This window comes from Schistocerca cancellata, chromosome 11, assembly GCF_023864275.1.
Source record: "Schistocerca cancellata isolate TAMUIC-IGC-003103 chromosome 11, iqSchCanc2.1, whole genome shotgun sequence".
NCBI classification, from domain to species: Eukaryota; Metazoa; Arthropoda; class Insecta; order Orthoptera; family Acrididae; genus Schistocerca; species Schistocerca cancellata.
In genome coordinates, this window is record NC_064636.1 from 60095963 (window position 1) to 60118365 (window position 22403).

Consider the following 22403-nt stretch of genomic DNA (forward strand, 5'->3'; position numbering starts at 1 on the left):
TGTGAGCGATGTGAAATAAGCACACAAACTTCATCGCTATGTTCCAGGCATTCGAGTTTGGAAGAACAGTTTGCATTTCAAACCTGTGCGCAATCAGAGGACGTGTGCCTTGAAATGAGAACCGAGTAAGGTGGCACAGTGGTTAGCACACTGGACTCACATTCGAGAGGACGACAGTTCAATCCCGTGTCTGGCCATCCTGATTTAGGTTTTCTGTGATTCCCTTAAATCACTTCAGGCAATTGGCAGGATGTTTCCTTTGAAAGGGCACGACCGACTTCCTTTCCTAATCCTATGAGACTGATGACCTCGCTGTTTGGTGACTTCCCCCTAAAACAACCCAACAACCCTTTAAATGAGCACGAGTTTTGAGAGGGAAAGGAAATGCACCCAGACCTGTGCAAACGCCTATATTTGTGTCAGTACGTGGGTATCGCTCGCAGAGGTCAGATATCTGGGTCGGTCATCGCCGTGCTGCATTTGTCTCATCGGGCAGTTCTCGACCTCAGTCTATACTGTGCTATTCATATTTTTTAAAATGCCATTTTATGTGTAGCTCTTGGTCCATTCCTATATCTACATCTATACTCTGCAAACCACAGTGAGATGCACGGCAGAGTTTATTCCCAATTCTGCCAGTTCTTAGGTTTTCTTGCCATTCCATTTACATATCGAGCATGGGAGGAATGACAGTTTGAATGCCTCTGTTTGTGCTGCAATTATTCTAATCTTATCCTGACAATCCCTATGTGAACACTATGTAGGGGGCTGTAGTATATTCCTAGAATCACCATTTTGTTAATAGACTTTCTTGAGATAGTTTACGTCTATCTTCATGAGTCTTTCAGTTCACTTCCTTCATTATCTCTGTGACACTCTCCCATGGATTAAACAAACCTGTAACCTTTAGTGTTGCCCTTCTCTGCACATTCATTATGTGCTGTTAGTCTATTTGGTACAAGCTACAGAGACTTGACCAATATTCTACAACCGGTCACATGAGTGATTTGTAAGCATTCTACTTTGTTGACTGATTGCACTTCCCCAGCATTCTACCACCTGCTTTTTCCATGACTGAGTCTATGTGATCATTCCATTTCACATCCCTACAAAGTGTTTCACTCAGGTTTTTGTATGAAGTGGCCGATTCCAGCAGTGACTCATCAGTATTATAATCATAGAATACTGTAATTCAGAGAATAAGCGGTAGTCAAAATTTGAAACTGCAGTGCCGTCATTATTGCCTAGTCTGCTACTCCATTACTAGAAAAGCAAGACTCACATGCCACGATAAATTAAAAAATAAGACAGTCCAAGAATAAGGCAACACCTATTCAGAACATTATTTAACAAAGAAAACTAGTAATCCAGTGAAACTGAGCCCCAGGTAATAGTTGTCACAGAAATGGGGACACTCAAATCATTGGCCACCAATTTCAATCATTAGGGCCCATTTCCTCACAGTGGCTGCACCAAGTAACAAATAATGCAATACAGACGTGTTAGATTCACTTGTGCCGAAGCTTCATGCTACACCAGCAGACATTAGTTTCTAAAATACAATACCAAAGGATATTACGCAAGTCGTTAGCTCATTAAAAAGCAGCAGTTCTGCTGACTATGTTTCCAGCAGGATATTAAAATCTAGTGCGGACTTGACATAACTACCCTCAAGTTATCTTTGCAATGAATCAGTCTCTTGGGGCATATTTCCTGGTTTTCTTATATGTACTTATTGACTCCCATCTAAAAAAGCGAGATAAGGATAACCACCTCTAATTACAGATCTGTATCACACCTTCCAGTTCTTACAAAAGTATTTGAGAAAGCAATCTCTGATACAGTACTGATGCTCTTCACTAATCAGAACTCATTAACCACCTTTCAGTTTGTCTTTTGTAAAGGAACCTCAAAACAGAAAGCATACTAAAGCTCACAAATGAAGTATTGAAAGAGCTGAACGAGAAAAATCTTCTACACAATAAAAGCATTTACTCTTCAGATATTTTTCCAGGTCTTCTTCAGTATGTGTTGGATTTGTGCTACACTTCTAGATTTTATTTATAAATTTCATGCCCATACAGCGTACAGTTTTTCGTATTGTTTTAGTCTGTGGTTAAGTAATGTGTAGCTTTCTCATACTGATGCAAGAAGCAGTTTCCCTTAGAAAGTTGTGAGTTTATATGTACTTGGAGTGGATACCAGATCTAGTCTTCAAAATAAGTTTGCACTGTTATTTCTTTTTAGCTTCCATTATGACTCAGATGATCTTTTTTGTAGCCTAAAAGCTTTGAGTAGGCTAGTTTTTCAAATCCAAAGAAAATTATACTGTACCTAATGACTGAAACAAAGTGTGCATAGGATACAGTCTTTACCTGTTTGACAGCAGACTATTGCTGTTGAGTCATTTGCTTAGGGGATGACATCAAACTGAACCTTGCATGGCATATTAATATAATACAAAAATACTGGTAGCCCTAATATGGATCCTTATGGAAGGCCATATTGTGTGTGTTTCCAGCCACAGATGAATTTCTCCTCATTGTTATTAACAGGTACTCATTGCTGTCTCTTTGCCATGTAATATGACACCCAGCTAAGAGATTTTCCTTGAAAACCATAGCTTGTCACCAGAATGAGATTTTCACTCTGCAGCAGAGTGTGCGCTGATACGAAACTTCCGGGCAGATTAAAACTGTGTGCCGGACCGAGACTCGAACTCGGGACCTTTGCCTTTCGCGGGCAAGTGCTCTACCATCTGAGCTACCCAAGCACGACTCACGCCCCATCCTCACAGCTTCACTTCTGCCAGTACCTCACCTCCTACCTTCCAAACTTTACAGAAGCTCTCCTGCGAACCTTGCAGAACTAACACTCCTCTCGGTCCGGCACACAGTTTTAATCTGCCCGGAAGTTTCATAGCTTGTCAGTTTTTGGAGAAGGGACTCACAGTTTGCAGGATTGAAAGCTTTGGTAAGGTCACACAAGATGGATGATACACAGTAGTGTAAAATAATACTGTGGGATGAATTATAATTTTCTATCTGATCACATGTAGGTCCTTTTGGGGAAAAAAGTTGTTTACAATGAGATAGGTCTATAGTTTTGCATTCCACCTCTCTTTCCTATTTTATGAACAGCATGTTTTAATCTGTCTGGAAAATGTTCATCAAAAGACTGTTGATTATGAAGAACATTGGATGTGGAGTACCATGATTGACAATTTTAATTGTGGGGAACCTCATCCCAACCCACTAAGTTAAAACGTTTAGTGACATTATGATTTTTCATAACATCAGAGATGGAAATGTGGGAAAATTTAAAGCTTGAGTAATTTCTCTGCCATTATAGGATATCTACTTGCTGGTGAATAGCCACTGATTTTATTGAGATTTATGAAAAGGTCAGCGAGGGATTCGAATACAGCACTGGATTCTTACTTATCATTAGTTTCATTTGCAGCACACTTTTTCAATTTGACCATTTTATTAAAATTTCATTACACATATAAGAAATTCCAATATTGGATTAGCTTTTGCCTCCATATGCAGTTTCCTCATCTTAATTCCTTTTGTAACCCATGATCTACTTTTATGAAAATCAGTCAAAAATGGAAGCATTTTACTGCATATAGACCCATACTCTGTAAACCACAGTCAAGTACATGGCAGAGGGTGCATCCCATTGTACCAGTTATTAGGATTTCTTCCTGTTCGTTTCATATAAGGAGTGCGAGGAGAATTATTGTTTGAATTCCTCTGTGCATGCAGTAAGTACTGTAATCTTGTCCCCATGATCCCACGTGAGTGACGTTGTAGTATATTCCTAGATCATCATTTAAAGCCCGTTCTTGAATCTTTGTTAGTAGGCTTTCTCAGGATAGTTAAAATACTTACATGTTCAAGAGTCTGCCAGTTCAGCTTCTTCAGCATATCCGTGATGCTCTCCCACAGGTCAAACAACCATGTGACCATTCACGCTGCCCTTCTCTGTATATGTCCAATGTCCCCTGTCAGTCCCATCTGGTATGGGTCCCACACAGTTAGGCAATATTCTATGTAGAATGGGTTGCACAAGTGATTTGTACACTACCTTGTGCATAGACTGATTGCACTTTCCCGGCATTCTACCACTAAACTGAAGGCTGCTGCCTGCTTTTCCTATAACTGAGCCTGCCTGACCATGTTGTTGATCACTTCTTTACAAAGAGTACACCCAGGTATTTTTATAAGTTGACTGATTCCAGCTGTGACTCATTGATACTATAATCACAGTATACTACATTTTTTCAATGTGTGAATTGAACAGTTTTCTATTTCTGAACATTTGCAGCAAGTTGCCAACATTTGTACCACTTAGAAATCTTATCAAGATCTGACTGAATATTTATGCAGCCTGTTTTAGAGAGATTTTTTTTTCCCTCCAGATAATCACATCACATGCTGTGTCCTCCCTACCAAAACACCCTCAATAAAGTCACAAATTTCACTTGGTACCCCACATTATTGCACTTCTGACCATTAGTGTAGGTGTAGAACTGAGTCAAACACTTTTCAAGAAATCAAGAAATACTGCAAACATCTGACTGCCTTGATCAAAAGCTTTCAGTATGTTATGAGAGAAAAGTGTGAATTGGGTTTCACTCAATTGATGTTTTTGGAGTCGATGCTGGTTTGCATCGAGAAAGTTATTTTGATTGAGATACCTATTTCTGTGAGCTGAGAATATGTTCCAAGATTCTACAACAAAGCAATGTCAAGGATATTTTATGGCAGTTTTGTGGAGCGTTTCTACTATCCTTGTTGTAGAAAGCTGTGACATGTGCCTTTTTCCAAGAACTGGGCACACTTTTTTTGTTTGAGGGATCTATGATAGATTATAGTTAGAAGCAGAGCTAAGTCAGCTGCAAATTTAGTATTGAATCTGACAGAGAGTCCATCAAACCCTGGAGCCTTTTTCAATTTTAATGATTTCAGCTGTTTCTCAAGACCACTGGTGCTAATACATTGATTTGATTTGATTTCATTCTAACAGGTAAGCTAAAATAGCTTAGGTCTAACCCGCCACCGCCTCCATCGAAAATAAATTTATTGTGTGGGATCGCACCCTATCTATCTAGTAGAGCCAACTAGTGCCCCAAAATAGTGCTAGGAGACCGTCTACCAGTTTTTTGTTACACACAATTTCTTGAGGTGTAGTTGTGTTAAAGATTCTGTATCTTTTACTCTCCAGTGCCATGCATCCATAGATTAGGTGTGATGCAGTTTCATCACCCTCATCACAGATCCTACATTTATTGTCCTCTTCCATTATACTCATTGTGTGTGTAGGTGTTTTTTTTATTCCCATGGCCAATCATGAGTTTTATCTCTTTCCTGTTCAGTCCCAGGATTACCGAGCTTCTATTAAAACATGGCATGGGCATTATTAAATTACCATGTTTTTATTTATGGGCCTTGGTCCAATATCTTATGTGTTGTTTCCTAAGCCAGTTCCATAGTTCTAATTTAATCATAGCCTTGGTGATTGTCAGGACAGGTTCCAGTCCAGTAAATGGTTATGTTGCCCCCATCCTAGCCATTCTGTCGGCTTGTTCGTTGACACAGATCCCTGAGTGGCCAGAAACCCACACTAGGTTTACCCTTTTGCTTCCCCCTAGCTCCACCAGAGCCCTGTGACATTCTGCAACAATCCTAGATCTTGTTGCAGGAGCTGCGAATGATTTCTGAGCTTCCTAGCTGTCTGAAGAGATGTAGACGCTATGGTCCTTGTAGCACCTACACATATTCTCCTCCACACATGCCCATATTGCAGTAATTTCAGTATGGAATACAGAGGCCAGTTTTCCTAGAGAGATGATGCCCTCCAGTCTTGGCTGAACCCCGTACACCCCTGCCCCAATGGCTTGGTCTGTTTTTGACCCATCAGTGAACCAAATGATGTCACCCGTACGATGTCGAACTGTTTTTTCCCACTGCTCCCTGCTTGCAATTATTATATATTAAGGCTTGTCAAAGCAGATGGGAGTTATTATATAGTTGTCTGCACCTTAGCAAGCCCCTTAGCTGCAACCCCCTGTTGTACCTTCTTCCACCACACTACAGCCCTGTAGGAAATCCTAGGTCTGACCACTGTGGTTTATATCCAGTGCATACCCCTGGGGCTTAGCCCCAGTTTTTGCCACAAAGCCCTTGCAGTACTCACTAGAGTACTTTTTGCCTTGGAGCAGATACTGTTAATGTGAGGGGTCCATGTTAACTTCTCATCTAAGGTTACTCCTAGATAATTCACTATCCCCTTCACAGGTAGAGTTTCATTGAAGAGCTTTAGATTCCAACTTGAGTGTTGAATATGTCTCTTTGTAAATGGCACCTCAACAGTCTTAGGATTAATCCGCAGATCCTGTTTAATGCACTAATTTTTAACAGTGCCCAAACTTTCTTGTGCCATATTTCTAACTGTGTCAGTAAATTTACCAAGTATTACTATGACAAGGTCATCTGCATATCCTTGCCAGAAGCAGTCTTGAATTTAAATCCATAATGAGTTCGTTCACCACTAGATTCCACAATAGAGGGGACAAAACTCCTCCTCGTGGGCAGCCTATAGCGTTGTTGTTAATTACCATCTTTTCATTCATCATGGTAGCCTCTACCTTCCTTCCACTAAGTATGGCCATGGTCCACCCGCATATAGTAGTCCCCAGGTCATGCACCTCTGCTGCCCTTACCGTGGAATTAAAGGTCATCTTACTGAAGGCCCCGGCGATATCAAGGAAGATTCAGAGAGCTATTTCTTGGAACTGATGTGCTGTCTCCACCTTCCCAATGAGTTGGTGGAGAGCTGTCTCACATTATTTACCTGGTTGATATGCGCACTGGTTTGAATGGAGCAGCGTCCTACTTAACCTCCTCTCCCCAGCACATACAGTAACCAGTTTTTCCGATGTTTTGAGAATGAAGGAGGACAGACTGATTGGTCTCATATCCTTAGCCTTGGTATGCTCAATTCTCCCTGGCTTTGGAATGAAAACCACCTTCACTGCCCTCCAAGCACTGGGAATGATTCCTACTGCTAGGCTAACCCTGAATAACCTGCATAGGACTCATATGAGCTGGAAAAATTCCATCTGGGTCAGGTGAGTTGGACGGTTGGAATGTTCCCACCACCCAATTGATTTTATTAAAGTTCACACACACTCCTTGGCAAATTCGCAGTCCTCTCTTCGAGTGCCTGAGGACCGTTGTCTCTCCAGGATCACATTCTGGACTGTGTTGTCTGACAGAGCATATTAAGGGAAGTGAGTTTTGAGGAGCAGTTCCAGCATCTCATGTGTTGTCTTTGTATATTCCCCATCCTCCATCCTCAATGTAACTCCTGGATTGGTTGGTACTCTATTGATAATCCTGTGCAGTCTGGCTTGTGCAGCCATGCTCTACACTTCCTCACAGAATGCCTTCCAAGATGCCTCCTTTGTTTGTCTGATTGCAAGATTGTAGTTGACAAGGGCCTCATGATATTAAGCCCATTGTCCTTTACTTCTTACAATATTAAGTAGTATAAGTATCTGTTTTCTTTGCATTTCTAAGTTGTTATTCCACCAAGGCACACTCCTATTTGTGCACTTCTTGGTGATTGTGAAGTTGTCCCGATATGAGGTCACTATGGCAGAGGTAACAGCGTCTGCTACTTCCTCCATTTCTACTGGATTCCTTATCATGGTTTTAATTTCCCATAATTCTAAATCGAGGCCCCTTCTATATGTATCCCAGTCTGTTTTCCTGGGATTCCTATAGGTCATGGTGGTGTCTGATTCCCATTTCATCCTTGAGTTTAATGTACATGTGGTCCGATGAGGATGACTCCAGCACCACATGCCATTGTTTGACATAGCTGCCCATCATAATGGAAGTAAAGGTTGTGTCAATTACTTCTTCCCTTCTGCTATTCCTGAATGTGGGTTCATTGCCCCTATTCAGGACCTCTAAGTTGTTAGCTGAAAGGAGTTCAAGAAGGTACTCGCCTCTACAGTTGGTGTCCTTGCTGCCCCACACTAGGTTGTGGGGATTGGTGTCACATCCCACCGGCAGTTGGTCATCTTGCTGATGGTAAGTCTCTACCAGTCTCTTCACTTCCAAGAGAGAGGAGAGCTGTCTTCTTAAGGGAGGTATGCTGATGCCAAAACAATTTCCCTCGTGATACCTTCCTCATACTGAAGCATTTTAATGGTCACTAAATCCCAAGTGCACAAATCTATCACTGGCATGAAAGAAATTCCATTCCTTACATAGATGCTTGTTCTGGAGTTTCTTAGATTTCTAGCATAGATCAGCTTACCTTCAGTGCCACTGAGGCCCGATACATCACCATTATATAAACAGGGTTCTCGTATCAGGGCCACATCCACTTCCTGCCTTCTCAGGCAGTGACTCAGGGCTGCAGAGGCCCCTTTTACTGTGCTGCAGATTAATCTGCAGCAACTCCAGGCTCCGTCATGCTTCCATCTTTGAGGTCTTTGAGAAGCCTGACAGTGACCTACGAGAACACTAAAAGCTATTTCAGGTCCTGCTCCTGCATCACCTTCAGGCACTTCTCTCTGACCTCCTCTACCAGGGTTCGCCCTTCCAGTGGAGCCTTCTGGTCGACCAGTCTTCTGTCGATACTTTTGCGTTCTGGGCCTCTATTTTCCCAAACTATGCCTAAGGAGAGACTTCCTTAAGGATCTTTGGTTCCCATATTGGTATCTTTGCAGTATTAAGAGGCTCCACTGCCATCTTAACCAGCAGCTTCGCATCTTTCCATGGGGATATCATGAGCACCTTGCCCTTAAGCCATTCCACCATGTGTACCCCCTCACAGACAAAAATGAAGCACCACGATCTAGATAGACCCTCCTGAAGTTGGATCTTGGGCCAGCCCCCCACCCAATCTTTTCAAAGAGGGCCATCTGCACAAATTCCTCCTGATGTGATGTGATGGCCACCAGTGAATAGCCTTCCTGGATAACTGCTACCCTAAAAAGCGAGAGTGCAGTGCTATAGGTCTTTTTCCCTATTTCTTGCCTCGGTTTTTTCTGGACTCTCTTATCCAGGGAGGAGGGAGTTTCTGATACCTCCATATCCGCTGGCTACCTGTCTTTGATGTAGTGAGGGTCTGCTTATCACCTTCAACCTGAGACAGTTTTTCCTGTAGGTCTTGGGTACAAGTCCCTTTAATTCCCTCCACTTCTCTTTAGGAAGCCATTCTTTCCTTTCCTTTTTCCACTGTTCCCTGAGTAGTTTCCTCCTCTGAGCCCCAGGCAAGCCTTTGATCTGATCTAGCTCCTCGGTTACAGTTCCCACTTCTGGCTCAGGTCTAGACCGTGATTCAGTAATGGGAATGCCTTCCATCGGTACTGACCCCGATGTTTGGGTATCTGTGGTCTCAGTTTGCCCCTCAGTTTGTTTTTCTACATTTTCTTTAATTGTGTCCATATTGGTCCCATGAGATTTGGGGATCTACAATATTCACACCACATATACCCCAGCTACTTACTCAGGGCAGTCGCCCAGTATCCCTGAGTCTCCGTTTGCGACACATCTTCCCGTGTGCTTGCACCCCTCGGCATGGACCACATCACACCTCGGGTCGGGTCAGGGAGTTGGGTAGAACTAGGAGTGGATAGGGCAGATGGGATCTTGTGGGTCACTCTTAGTCTGATGCGTCGGCTGAGGACTTTCCAGCAGGAGTAGGTCCTCTACCTTCGGCGTAGCCCTCAGCTTCACGCAGATACGCAAGCCTCTCCATCTGCACAGACAGTGTTTCATCGTGGTGGTGTCCCCCAGAGAGGACGCTAATACATACCTCATTCGTCTTTTCAACAGTATGAGTATTAAACTGGTGCAATTCTCCTGGGTTTTCCTTTGTAAAGGAACATTTGAAAACAGAGTTAAGCATTTTAGTTTTCACTTTTTACCCTCAGTTTTGCTTTCTGTCTCATTTGCTAGTTTCTGTACCCCAAGTATGGTGACACTAACATTATTTACATATGACCAGAATTTCTTTGGGTTTTCTGAAATATAGTTTGACAATGTTCTGCTGTAGCAGTTACTTAAGGCTTCACACATTGCTCTCTTGGAGGCCAAATGTGTTTAATTTGGCTCCTGTTTGTCAATGATCATTTGCTTTCTTGTACACCTATTATGCACCAATCTCTGTTTCTCTACTGTACCTGTATACCATGGGTCCCTCCCATTAGGAATATTTCTACTGGGTACATATTTATCCAGTACTTGGTCAACTATACTTTTATAATTGAATATCCTCATTTATTCAGTTGAGAAGTTATTGTAATTGTTATCTGTAGAAATGTGTTTCCTAATTGACCACATGGTGATCTTAGTTTTGTAATTACCTCCACATTTTCTTGGCTGAAGTTCCTACATATTTTTCTTGTGCACTCTGAATTTAGTTTTGATAGTGATACTCCTACATGTAGAAATTCTTTCCTTTCACATTGCAATTATAACTGCTTAGAGCATTATCAGTAAATGTTGAAGCAGTTACTCTAACACTTGCGTACTGGTGAAAATTTAGATTTAGCCCATTAGTGTCTATCTGCTTTTTTATGTTTAATAAATTATTGTGAAATAAATTTGCCATCAGTACTTGCATCTGTGTTGAAGTCAGCAAATATAACTAGTTTGTCACACATTTTTCCAGTTTGTATTTTATATAACAATGATTCAAATTTCTCTAAGAATACAAAGCTTGTCTGTTACCCAGGGATGTGATGCATACTGACAATTAATATATTGTATGTTTGTAACTTCCATGCACTACTTTCAATGTTATTCCCCCACTTAGATGGCTCAAACTCTCTCTGATTTCATAGTCTACCAAGGACTGAACTAGTACGCAAGAGCTTCCATACCCAGCAGCTCTATATAAACTGGTAGCCAGTTCATAGCCTGTAAGTTTATTGAGGAAGTGGATATTTTTTAATTTTAAGCCACTGTTCATTTAGGCATATTACCTTTACTGATAGTTTCATAGTTTCTAAATGAATCTGCATATCATAAATCTTGCTAGTCATTACTTCAGACCTACCTTCAATGTTCAAATACATAATAAAATTACCACTCCATACACTATCAGGTAAAGCATTTTTAAAACTATAAGGAGTTCCATTTATCTAATGACCGCGCACACATGGCTGATTTTGCCAGCCACTGGAGCCATGCAGGCATGTCGAATGCTCCCTGTGTCTCCCTGTTAGTACCACAGTAAGCGCCGTTCCAGCCAGTGCCATTTGAACAGTAAGACAAACATCACGAGTCTAACAGTGAATCTGCAAATGCAACAATGGCTATGCTGAAATACTCCAGTGCACAATGAGTGATCATTTATAATTTGTATGTGCGTCCAGAGCCCACTCGTGTTGTTCAGAAATTTTTAAATGCTCGAATTCCAAGTTATGATGCAACTCAAAAGTTAGTGAAAAAAATTTGGAAATGGGAAGTGCTCATGACAAATGCAGAAGCTCATCTTGATGGCATTGCATATCACTTGGACAATATCCTTAAAAAGTCTTTTGGACGTCTTTCACATTGAACACAAATGTCATGTACCTCTGTACAAAGAACTACTAAGTTATATGGGCTAAAGTCATATAAAGAAACAGTAGTGGAAGAATTTAAACATGGTGGTCGGGCTGTCTGTGTTAATATTTCCTAGTGGGTTTTGAAACGTGCCTGACAGTGAATTGGGTTGATACCTCATTCTGTTTTCAGATGAGGCACGATTCAATTTTTGTGAGTATGTTAATTCTCAAAACTGTCAATGTTGGAACACTGTCAGAGCTATTCTGCTTCATGAGTAACCCATTCATGGCCAGAAAATAGTGTGGTGCATAGTTAGAGGTGACAGAATAATGGGCCCAATGATTTTAATGACACAGTTAACAGTGTAAGGAATGTGCAAGACTTTTGTAACCAATTTTAATGAATGGAGTTAAAGAGAATGAAGCATTGTATTTTTTCAGCAAGTTCCAGTAGAGGCTCATCTGGCAAATTTTTCTTTGCATACAATTCACAAAGTATTTAAACAACAATATCTGGCACAGTTGAAGTCCCAATTTAACCCTATGACATTTTTATTTGTAGTGACCACTAAAGGGCAAAGTAGCACAACAAATCCACACACATTACAGGAACTCGAGGACAATATCCATGGGTCAGTTCATTCACTTTCTCAAAGAGAAGAACATTGTGTGACAAATAATTTCTTCAGTAGATGTGAGGAATGTGTGGAAAAAATTGGCAGGTAGTTCCAGCCCCTCAATGCATGACATAGATGAGTACAAAATTTATTTACTTATCCACCGGCTAGAAAAAAATCACAACACCAAAAATAATTTATGTAGAGTAATTAAAAATTGTAGGAATAGATTTGGCTCGATAATATTTTTTAGTAGGTAACATTGCAAGGTTATAGGTTACATAAGTGGGAGATACCATTGCAAATATGAAATGCTGGTGAATTAATAAGTGGTGTAACCACCAGAACTTTGAATGCAAGCACACAAACGTGTATGCACTGTGTTTTACTGGTGGTGGATGCCAAGTTGTGGGACAGAGTCGTATGCCTGACACACCTGGTTGATACAGGGATGGTTAATACTGTTTGTGGATGAGGCTCGAGTTGTCATCCAGTGATGTCCCACTTGTGCTCAATTGGAGGCAGATCTGGTTATCAGGCTGACTCAGGTAACACATTGACACTGCGTAGAGCACGTTCGCTTACAACAGCGATATGTGGGTGAGCATTACGCTGTTGGGGAAAAAACCTGGAATTCTGTTCACAAATGGCAGCATAACAGGTCGAATCACCAAACTGACTTACAGATTTGCAGTTAGGGTGCATGGGATAACCAGGAGAGTGCTCCTGCTGTCATAGAAAATCACACCCCAGACCGTAACTCCAAGTGTAGGTCCAGTGTGTCTAATACACAGACAGGCTGGTTGCAGCCCCTCGACTGCCCTCCTCCTAACCTACACACAGCCGTCACGGCACCGAGGCAGAGGCAGCTTTCATCAGAAGACACAACATACCTCAACCCTGCCCTCCAATGACCTCTCACTTGACACCACTGCAGTCGCAAATGGTGTCGGTTTGGGATCAGTGGAATCCGTGCTACAGGACGTCTGGCTCGGAGATGTCCTCAAAGTAACTGATTTGTAACAGTCCACTGTGTCACTGTGGTGCCAACTGCTGCTCATGTTGCTATTGCAAATGCAGTACAATGCTCTAGAGCCGTATGCCAAACGTGACAGTCTTCCCTCTCGGTAGTGCTGTGTGGCCATCAGGAGCCCGTCTTCTTGTGACTGTACGTTCTCGTGGCCACTGCTGCCAGCAATAATGTACAGTGGCTACATTCCTGTCACGTCTTTCTGCAACAATGTAGAACTACCATCTAGCTTCCCATAGCTCTATTAAATGACCTTGTTCAGACACAGTGAGGTGTTGATGGTGGCATTCTTGACTAAAGTGCGCGTTATTTATGATGGCGGCAGAGTTTAGGTTTGTTCTACGCATCAAAACACAGTCAGCCAATGAACAGAGAACGACGTTGCCAGAGCTAGACTGCAGTGCAGAGCATGGACGAGTGTCTTTAGTTTTAGAAACGTTCCGACATAAATAAAGTAATTGAACAAAAGCAATGTCTTGATAGCAGACTTTCTTTTATAGAAAGTTTGGAAAAAGCATTCTTCATACCAATTGCTTCATATTCTATTAATTAATTAAACCAAACAAGCAATAAGCCTCCTAATTCAGGCGATAACAAGGAAAGGTGTTTGTATCATTCTCACTAACCTCTTTTTCGCAATAAAGAACAGCGGTAATTGTTTATTTCCTATTGAACTTCAACGAAACGTGAGTAATTCATAATCATACCAACAGTGTTTGTCGGTATTTTGCGTGATAGTTTAAAGTCCTCTGGGAGATATGCTGAACGATGATCTGCGTTAGCATAATAGTTAAAGTGTATGACTGCTAAGCGAAAGGTTCTGAATTCAAACCTTGATCAGTGCTCAATATTTTCTTTATTTAAATACAATATCAAAGTGTCTTACTTCATGAATTTTATTTGTTTGAATGTAATTTTTTTGAAATTTCTAGTGGCAACTAAAATCGACCATACAGAAAGTATGCACTGTGGACTTTTACCTCTGCAAACTCTGAAAATTTCGTGCAATGGTTTACTACATCTAATGCTGCACAATAACTGCGCTGAACATCGAAACAAAATTAAGTCATTTATGGCGGGAAGGTATCAGTCAAGAAGATGTGTAAAAATCAAATTTTTGGGCCAAATAGTTTTTGTGAAATCGAATGATAATGTATGTCAAAGCAGTTGAAACACGATGTGTCTGCACAGGCGAGCAGTGCAATGATGACAAAATCACGCACATCGCGGAATGCGGGGAGCACGTCTCTGTAGCAGCGAAAGGGTTAATGCGGCCGTGGTGGCTTTACTTCATAAACTGCACACTTCCCCCTAAACGTAAGTTTGCGAACTATACTATGGCGTTGCTTCTCTTGGCGCATACAACTGGCATCGCAGCAATCTCCCGCGTCTGGGCAGGCATGCGCGAACCGCCAAGATAAAAGAATTGAACTATAACATAATTTCACCATGTTCAACCTCAAAGGTAATTAATGCTCAGGACCATTATAGCGTGTATTTAAAGCAAGCTGGTGATACTGGCATCATTCCTATGTGACTGTCCCAAATCGGGACAGACATCATCTTTCAGATGTAGCAACAAGCCTATCTACTTTAGTTTATGTTGCACATCTCCTCCTTGCTGTTGCTCACCATCTGCTGTGCAATGATAGGTAAAGGTGTGTCGAATACTTGCTCTGCTTGTTAATATTGGGCCAGATAAAGTTTGGAAAATTAGCCCATTTCTCTGGTTTCTCTGCATGTTAGCATTTAAGGTAATGGCTTGTTTGTTTTTACAGCTGCTCTAGCACACTATTTCATCAACAGCTTTGTTTATATCTGATGTGATTCTCTTCTTACTAGATCCAATCAGTTATTGCCTGCATTGCAAAACTAGCCTTTTCATAACTGTTGTGATCAAGAAGGTTTACTACAGAATTGACACATTCTTTTTCTACAGTGCTTATCACATTTCTGAATTTTATCCCAGGCTTAACAACACCTGAAGTCTCTTTAGCAGACTTTGATACAAAGTTTGAAACATTGTGTGCTTGTGTCTGAATATTTTGACTTGAATATTTTGACTTGATGTATTCATTTTTGGGTGACTGCAGAATTGTTCTTTGCAGATTGTGTATTTGTTTTTGAAGGCCCACTTTTACACATGAGTCTTAACACATTGGTGCTATCTTCTACATTTCCAAGTACAAACTTTTTATTGGATTCGTTTTGGATATGCATTACTGTTTACATCTGGTTTCAGCCATCTTTCTGTCCTTAGTACTATGTGGGCATTGTGACCGTTTATTAATGAGAGCAGTTCTGGGGCCTTTTTATAGACACTACTGCAGTTTACTATTACCACATAATATCGTTCCTCATCTGCTATTGTTAGGCAATTTTTATCTAAATTGTATTTTTTTATTTTTTTCAATTTAGAGTATTTCTCTGTTACATATGAGCTAAATGTTTCAAAACTATTACTTTTGTCCACTTTTAAACTATTTTGCATTTTTATTTGTGACACTTCATCATGCTTGAATTATTGAGGCCTTGTCTCTGATAATAACAGTGTTCTTTTTTTTACATGTTTTTGTTACACAAGCAGCATACAATTATGAGTAGGCCACCATTACCAATATCATATTTGTTCTGCAACAGTTTTTGTGAAACCTCTATTTACAATTATTACGCTGGATACCTTTCCTAGCTTTTTTGTAATGCACATTACAATTATTACCACATTTTACTTAACTTTTATTGGAGCAGTTTACACCTAGTCCAATCATTGCCATATTGTAAAACTCAACTATCAAACTAAAATGTTAAATGGCATTAACAGCATCCCCCTTACACGGAAGCAATCTTAACTCCTTAACAGTAAGTTGAGAGTTGCACTAATAGGCTCTGCCTCAGGCATGAAAATAGCTTCAGAATGGATGAACATAACACATGGATTGTCGCAAAGATCATTACATGATCCACTCTTTTTTGTAATCTATATAAATGATCTTCCATTGACTATAAGGGTCAGTTCAAAAACTGTAATATTTGCTGATGACACGAGCATACTAACTGAGAGTCCAAACTGAGTCCTGGCAGTCATATCTTAGATGAGAGCTTAATATGCATACAAGTGTTTTGTGGTTAACAGTTTAAGTCCTAACCTCACACAAACTCGTATTATGGAATTTCAAGCAAACAATAATTACTTTTTAACAACACAAGTAGACATTAATGGTCTTAAACTGAATTTCCTTTGGGTCCTGATGGATAGTAAGTTAAAATGGCGCCAACACATACATAAGTTAATGAAGAAGCTCTGTTTGAATATGTTATGCCAGTAGAAGCAACTCCCATTGTGTTGATCTAAGGACAAGAGCGTTGGCTCATTTTGCACGATTTCTGTCCCTGCTGTCTTATGGGATTTCTTTTGTGGCAGTGCACCTAAAGAAAATAAAGTTCAGCACAACCGATAAGTAAGAATATTGTGTAAAGCAGCTAAGTATCTTACACGGGTCTTTTTAAGGAACTTGGAATTCTTATGCTCGTTTTCCGATACATTTACTTCTTAACATTTTTTGTTGTTGATAATGATAATCAGTTTCAATTGAGCTGTGATATTCACAGAGAATAAAAGATGCAAAAATAGTTCTCATGCAGACATTGCTTTGTTGTCCAGGATGGAGAGTAGAGCTATCTATGCTGGTGATAAATTACTCAGCAGGCTCCCATCTAACATAAAGCCAAAAATTGGGGATCACTATTAGTTCAAAAAACAATTAAAAACACATCTTGTTACTCGCTCTTTCTACAGATTATTTGAGTTTCCATAACTAGAGTATCTAAACTTCTGTTATGTACATGGCAGATAATAGTGTTTCTTATGAAACTCCAGAACAAGTAACAATGTACTTTAAACAGGGCTCAGTATTTATAGATGTAAAAATATTTTCTTTGAAAAATACAACAGTAATTAGGTGAATACTAAGCTACTAATAGCGGATAAATAGTAGTCATGCAATATAACTAAGGATTTAGATGACATAAGGTGGAATAGCATTGAGCAGTTGACTGATAGTTGTTAATATGGAACAGAGATGGAAAGATATTGGTCCATTCCTAAGTACTATACACATTTCTTGAACTTATACATGTCATTCTTAGCAAGAAGAAATACTGCACAATATTTTGTTTATTTGTACACTCTACTAATGCAATCCAAGCTGGCACTATATTTCTGTGTTTCCATATACTCTGTCACTCCATAGAAGCTGTGCTTGACAGGTAATCCTTCACAATCAATTTGAAACTGTTTATTTCCATGTATTCACTTGTTTTATGTAATTCTTTATAAAATTCAGTGCCATGAAATAATATGCCTTTCTGTAATAGTGGTGTATTTATCTGTTATACACGTACAGCGTATGGGTGTGAAAATTTATAACAAAGTAAAGGGAAAAAATTTCCTCACTACTAATTTATAATGCTTGATAAACATTTGTATGAGAAACAGGTGCAGCATAGTTGTTATTCAGGTGAAGAGTTCGCGAAGGACAATCTGAAAATTTGATTGGGAGAGAATACATGCTTAAACTATTGTCACACAGACCAGGCATTCAAATGTCAATATTGGCTGTGTCAAGTTTCTGATATGAGAGTGAGATAAAGCACATTAAGGAGTCCTTCCAAATGTGCAGACCAATATTGAGCATGTCAGATGTTCTAAACACACATCTGAATGTGGACAAATGAGATGGAAGAACATCTTCTAAGTTACTGGCAGGTCATCTCTTCATCTTCATCTACATCTACATCTATATCCATACTCTGCAAGCCACCTGATGGTGTGTGGCAGAGGGCACCTTCAGTACCTCTATCAGTTCTCGCTTCTATTCCAGTCTCATATTGTTCGTGGAAAGAAAGATTGTCGGTATGCCTCTGTGTGGGCTCTAATCTCTCTGATTTTATCCTCATGGTCTCTTCACGAGATATACCTAGGAGGGAGCAATATACTGCTTGACTCCTCGGTGGAGGTATGTTCTCGAAACTTCAACAAAAGCCCGTACCGAGCTACTGAGCGTCTCTCCTGCAGAGTCTTCCACTGGAGTTTATCTATCATCTCTGTAACACTTTTGCGATTACTAAACGATCCTGTAATGAAGTACCCTATCTGGTACGGATCCCACACCGGTGAGCAGTATTCAAGCAGTGGGCGAACAAGTGTACTGTAACCTACTTCCTTTGTTTTCGGATTGCATTGCCTTAGGATTCTTCCAATGAATCTCTGTCTGGAATCTGCTTTACCAACGATCAACTTTATATGATCATTCCATTTTAAATTACACCTAATGCCTACTCCCAGGTAATTTATGGAATTAACTGCTTCCAGTTGCTGATGTGCTATATTGTAGCTAAATGATAAAGGATCTTTCTTTCTGTGTATTTGCAGTACATTACACTTGCCTACATTGAGATTCAATTGCCATTCCCTGTACCATGCGTCAATTTGTTGCAGATCTTCCTGCATTTCAGTACAATTTTCCATTGTTACAACCTCTCGATATACCACAGCATCATCCGCAAAAAGCCTCAGTGAACTTCCGATGTTATCCACAAGGTCATTTATGTATATTGTGAATAGCAGCGATCCTATGGCACTCCCCTGTGACACACCTGAAATCACTTTTACTTCGGAAGACTTCTCTCCATTGAGAATGACATGCTGCGTTCTGTTATCTAGGAACTCTTCAATCCAATTACACAATTGGTCTGATAGTCCATATGCTCTTACTTTGTTCATTAAGTGACTGGGGGGAACTGTATCAAATGCCTTGCAGAAGTCAAGAAACACGGCATCTACCTGGGAACCCATGTCTATGGCCCTCTGAGTCTCGTGGATGAATAGTGCGAGCTGGGTTTCACACGATCATCTTTTTCGAAACACATGCTGATTCCCACAGTGTAGATTTCTAGTCTCCAGAAAAGTCATTATACTCGAACATAATACATGTTCCAAAATTCTACAACTGATAGACGCTAGAGATATAGGTCTATAGTTGTGCACATCTGTTCAATGTCCCTTCCTGAAAATGGAGATGACCTGTGCCTTCTCAAATCCTTTGGAACGCTATGCTCTTCTAGAGACCTACAGTACACTGCTGCAAGAAGGTTGGCAAGTTCCTTCGTGTATTCGAACTGGTATCCCATCAGGTCCAGTGGCCTTTCCTCTTTTGAGAGATTTTAATTGTTTCTCTATCCCTCTGTCGTCTATTTCAATATCTACCATTTTGTTATCTGTGCAACAATCTAGAGAAGGACAGCTTTGAAAAAAGACATTTAGTATTTCGGACTTTAGTCTGTCATCCTCTGTTTCAGTACCATATTGGTCACAGAGTGTCTGGACATTTTATTTTGATCCACCTACCGCTTTGACGTAAGACCAAAATTTCTTAGGATTTTCTGCCACGTGAGTACATAGAGCTTTACTTTTGAATTCATTGAACGCCTCTCGCATAGTCGTCCTCACACTACATTTCGCTCCGCGTAATTTTTGTTGGTCTGCAAGGCTTTGGCTATATTTATGTTTGCTGTGGAGTTCCCTTTGCTTCCGCAGCAGTTTTCTAACTCGGTTGTTGTACCACGGTGGCTCTTTTCCATCTCTTATGATCTTGCTTGGCAGAAACTCATCTAATGCATATTATACGATGGTTTTTATCTTTGTTCACTGATCCTCAACACTATCTGTACTGGAGTCAAAACTTTTGTGTTGAGCCGTCAAGTACCCTGAAATCTGCTTTTTGTCACTTTTGCTAAACAGAAAAATCTTCCTACCCTTTTTAATATTTATATTTACGACTGAAATCATCGATGCAGTAACCGCTTTATGATAGCCGATTCCTTGTTCTGCATTAACTGTTTCAAATAGTTCGGGTCTGTTTGTCACCAGAAGGTCTAATATGTTATCGCCACGAGTCGGTTCTCTGTTTAACTGCTTAAGGTAGTTTTCAGATAAAGCACTTAAAAAAATTTCGCTGGATTCTTTGTCCCTGCCACCTGTTATAAACATTTTAATCTCCCAGTCTATATCCGGCAAATTAAAATCTCCACCCAGAACTATAACATGACGTGGAAATCAACTCGTAATATTTTCCAAATTTTCCTTCAGGTGCTCTGCCACAACAGCTGCTGAGCCAGGGGGCCTACAGAGACATCCAATTACAATGTGTGAGCCTGCTTTAACCGTGACCTTCACCCAAATTATTTCACATTTTGGATCTCCGTCAATTTCCTTCGATACTATTGGACCTTTTATTGCTATAAACATGCCTCTCCCTTCACTGTTCAGCCTGTCTCTGCGGTATGCATTCCAATCTGAGTTTAGAATTTCATTACTGTTTACATCTGGTTTCAGCCATCTTTCTGTCCCTAGTCCTATGTGGTCATTGTGACCGTTTATTAATGAGAGCAGTTTTGGGGCCTTTTTATAGACGCTGCTGCAGTTTACTATTACCACATTAATATTGTTATTCCCTGTTGCATTTTGCCTACTACTACCTTGCCACGTCTCAGGAGGCATCTTGTCGGGCCTAGGAAGGGAATTCTCTAACCTAAAAAGCCCACATGTGCACTCCATGCGTACTCTGCTACCATTGTAGCCGCTTCCTGCGTGTTGTGCACGCCTGACCTATTCAGGGGGACCCTACATTTCTCCACCCGATAGCGGAGGTCGAGAAATTTGCACCTCAGATCTCTGCAGAATCGTCTGAGCCTCTGGTTTAAGCCTTCCACTCGGCTCCAAAACAGAGGACCGCGATCGGTTCTTGCAATGATACTACAAATAGTTAGCTCAAATTCCACCCCATGAGCGAGGCTTTTCACCTACACCAACTTGGCCAACCGCCTGTATGAACTGAGGATGACCTCTGAATCCAGACGGCAGGAGTCATTGGTGCTGACATGAGCAACAAATTGCAGTCGGGTGCACCCAGTGCTCTCTATCACCGCTGGCAGGGCCTCCTCCATGTCTCGGATGAGAACCCCAACAAGTAGACAGAGTGAACACTGGCCTTCTTCCCCGAGCTTTCCGCTATTTTCCTAAGGGGCTCCATCATCCGCCTAACGTTAGAGCTCCCAATCACTAATAAACCCCTCCCCCCGTGTGCCTGCTCGGACCTTGCTGAAGGAGTGGCCACATGTCCACACACAGGCAGTGTAGGCAATGCCACACGGCCAGCCTTCACATTGACCCTCCACCTCGTGCGCCGCGAGCACTGCTGAACCCGCCACTCCCCTTGGGGAGAGGGTGGCCCAACTGCGCCCGGTACCCGCAGGCATGTCTCAACAGCAGGGACCATGGGTGAAGCGTGTAACACCTGGGGTGTACCATGCGATGCACCAGACTCCCCACTGCCACTACACTCCGAGGCAGCAGCCTGAAGACGGCTGACCGCGGCCATCAACACGTTCAGCTGTTCCTGAACAGTGGTCAGCTCCTCCTGCATCCGTAAACAGCAGTCACACATACTATCCATCCTAAGAAATCAATTTACTGTAGAGAGTTAATCAACTTTTAACTAGACTGCTGATTCACTAAAGGCAGCTGATAGCTGATTGAACTGTGGTTACTAGACACTTCTTGTTGAAAACAATGAAAATAGCAATACCTGTCTCTGGACTGTATTCAAAACAAACACTAGCACTACTGGCACTACAGCTGACTGAAGAGACTCTCTCTGTATTCAAAACAAACATGAAATCTATGGATCACTATTACTAGCACTCAAAAATTAAAGCTTCCTAAAAGCAAAAACACACAGAAGAAGAAGTGACAAGTAAGAAAAGTACAGTTAATACTTAAATTAACGTAGCTTGCTGCACAGCAGATGTGACGCAGACGGCAGTTACGATGACACTGACACTTTTCTTTTTGTACTGTCAGAAAGAGCATCAAGTCCACTTAGAACATGAGATGAATTACATGTTTTGACAGATGTGATTAAAGGAAAGCAATGTTTGTACAGCTTGAAAGCTACTATAATACATACTCCCACTATGATTGTAATTGGAGTGTTCGAAAAGTGAAAATCTTTCAACCACAGCTCTGCTGTCCAAAGGAGTGTCATGCAGAAATTGCAAATGAGCAGAATGTGTTCAACATTCATACCAACAAGAAAAGAGAAAGCATGCAAAGTTC

The 22403-nt window shown here is 40.9% G+C and overlaps 1 long non-coding RNA gene across 1 annotated transcript in view; it reads left to right on the forward strand.

The window, feature by feature from the left end:
* The window catches only part of LOC126108908 (uncharacterized), a 37224-nt gene that overhangs the window by 12328 nt on the left and 2493 nt on the right, over positions 1–22403 (forward strand). The window lies entirely within an intron of this gene.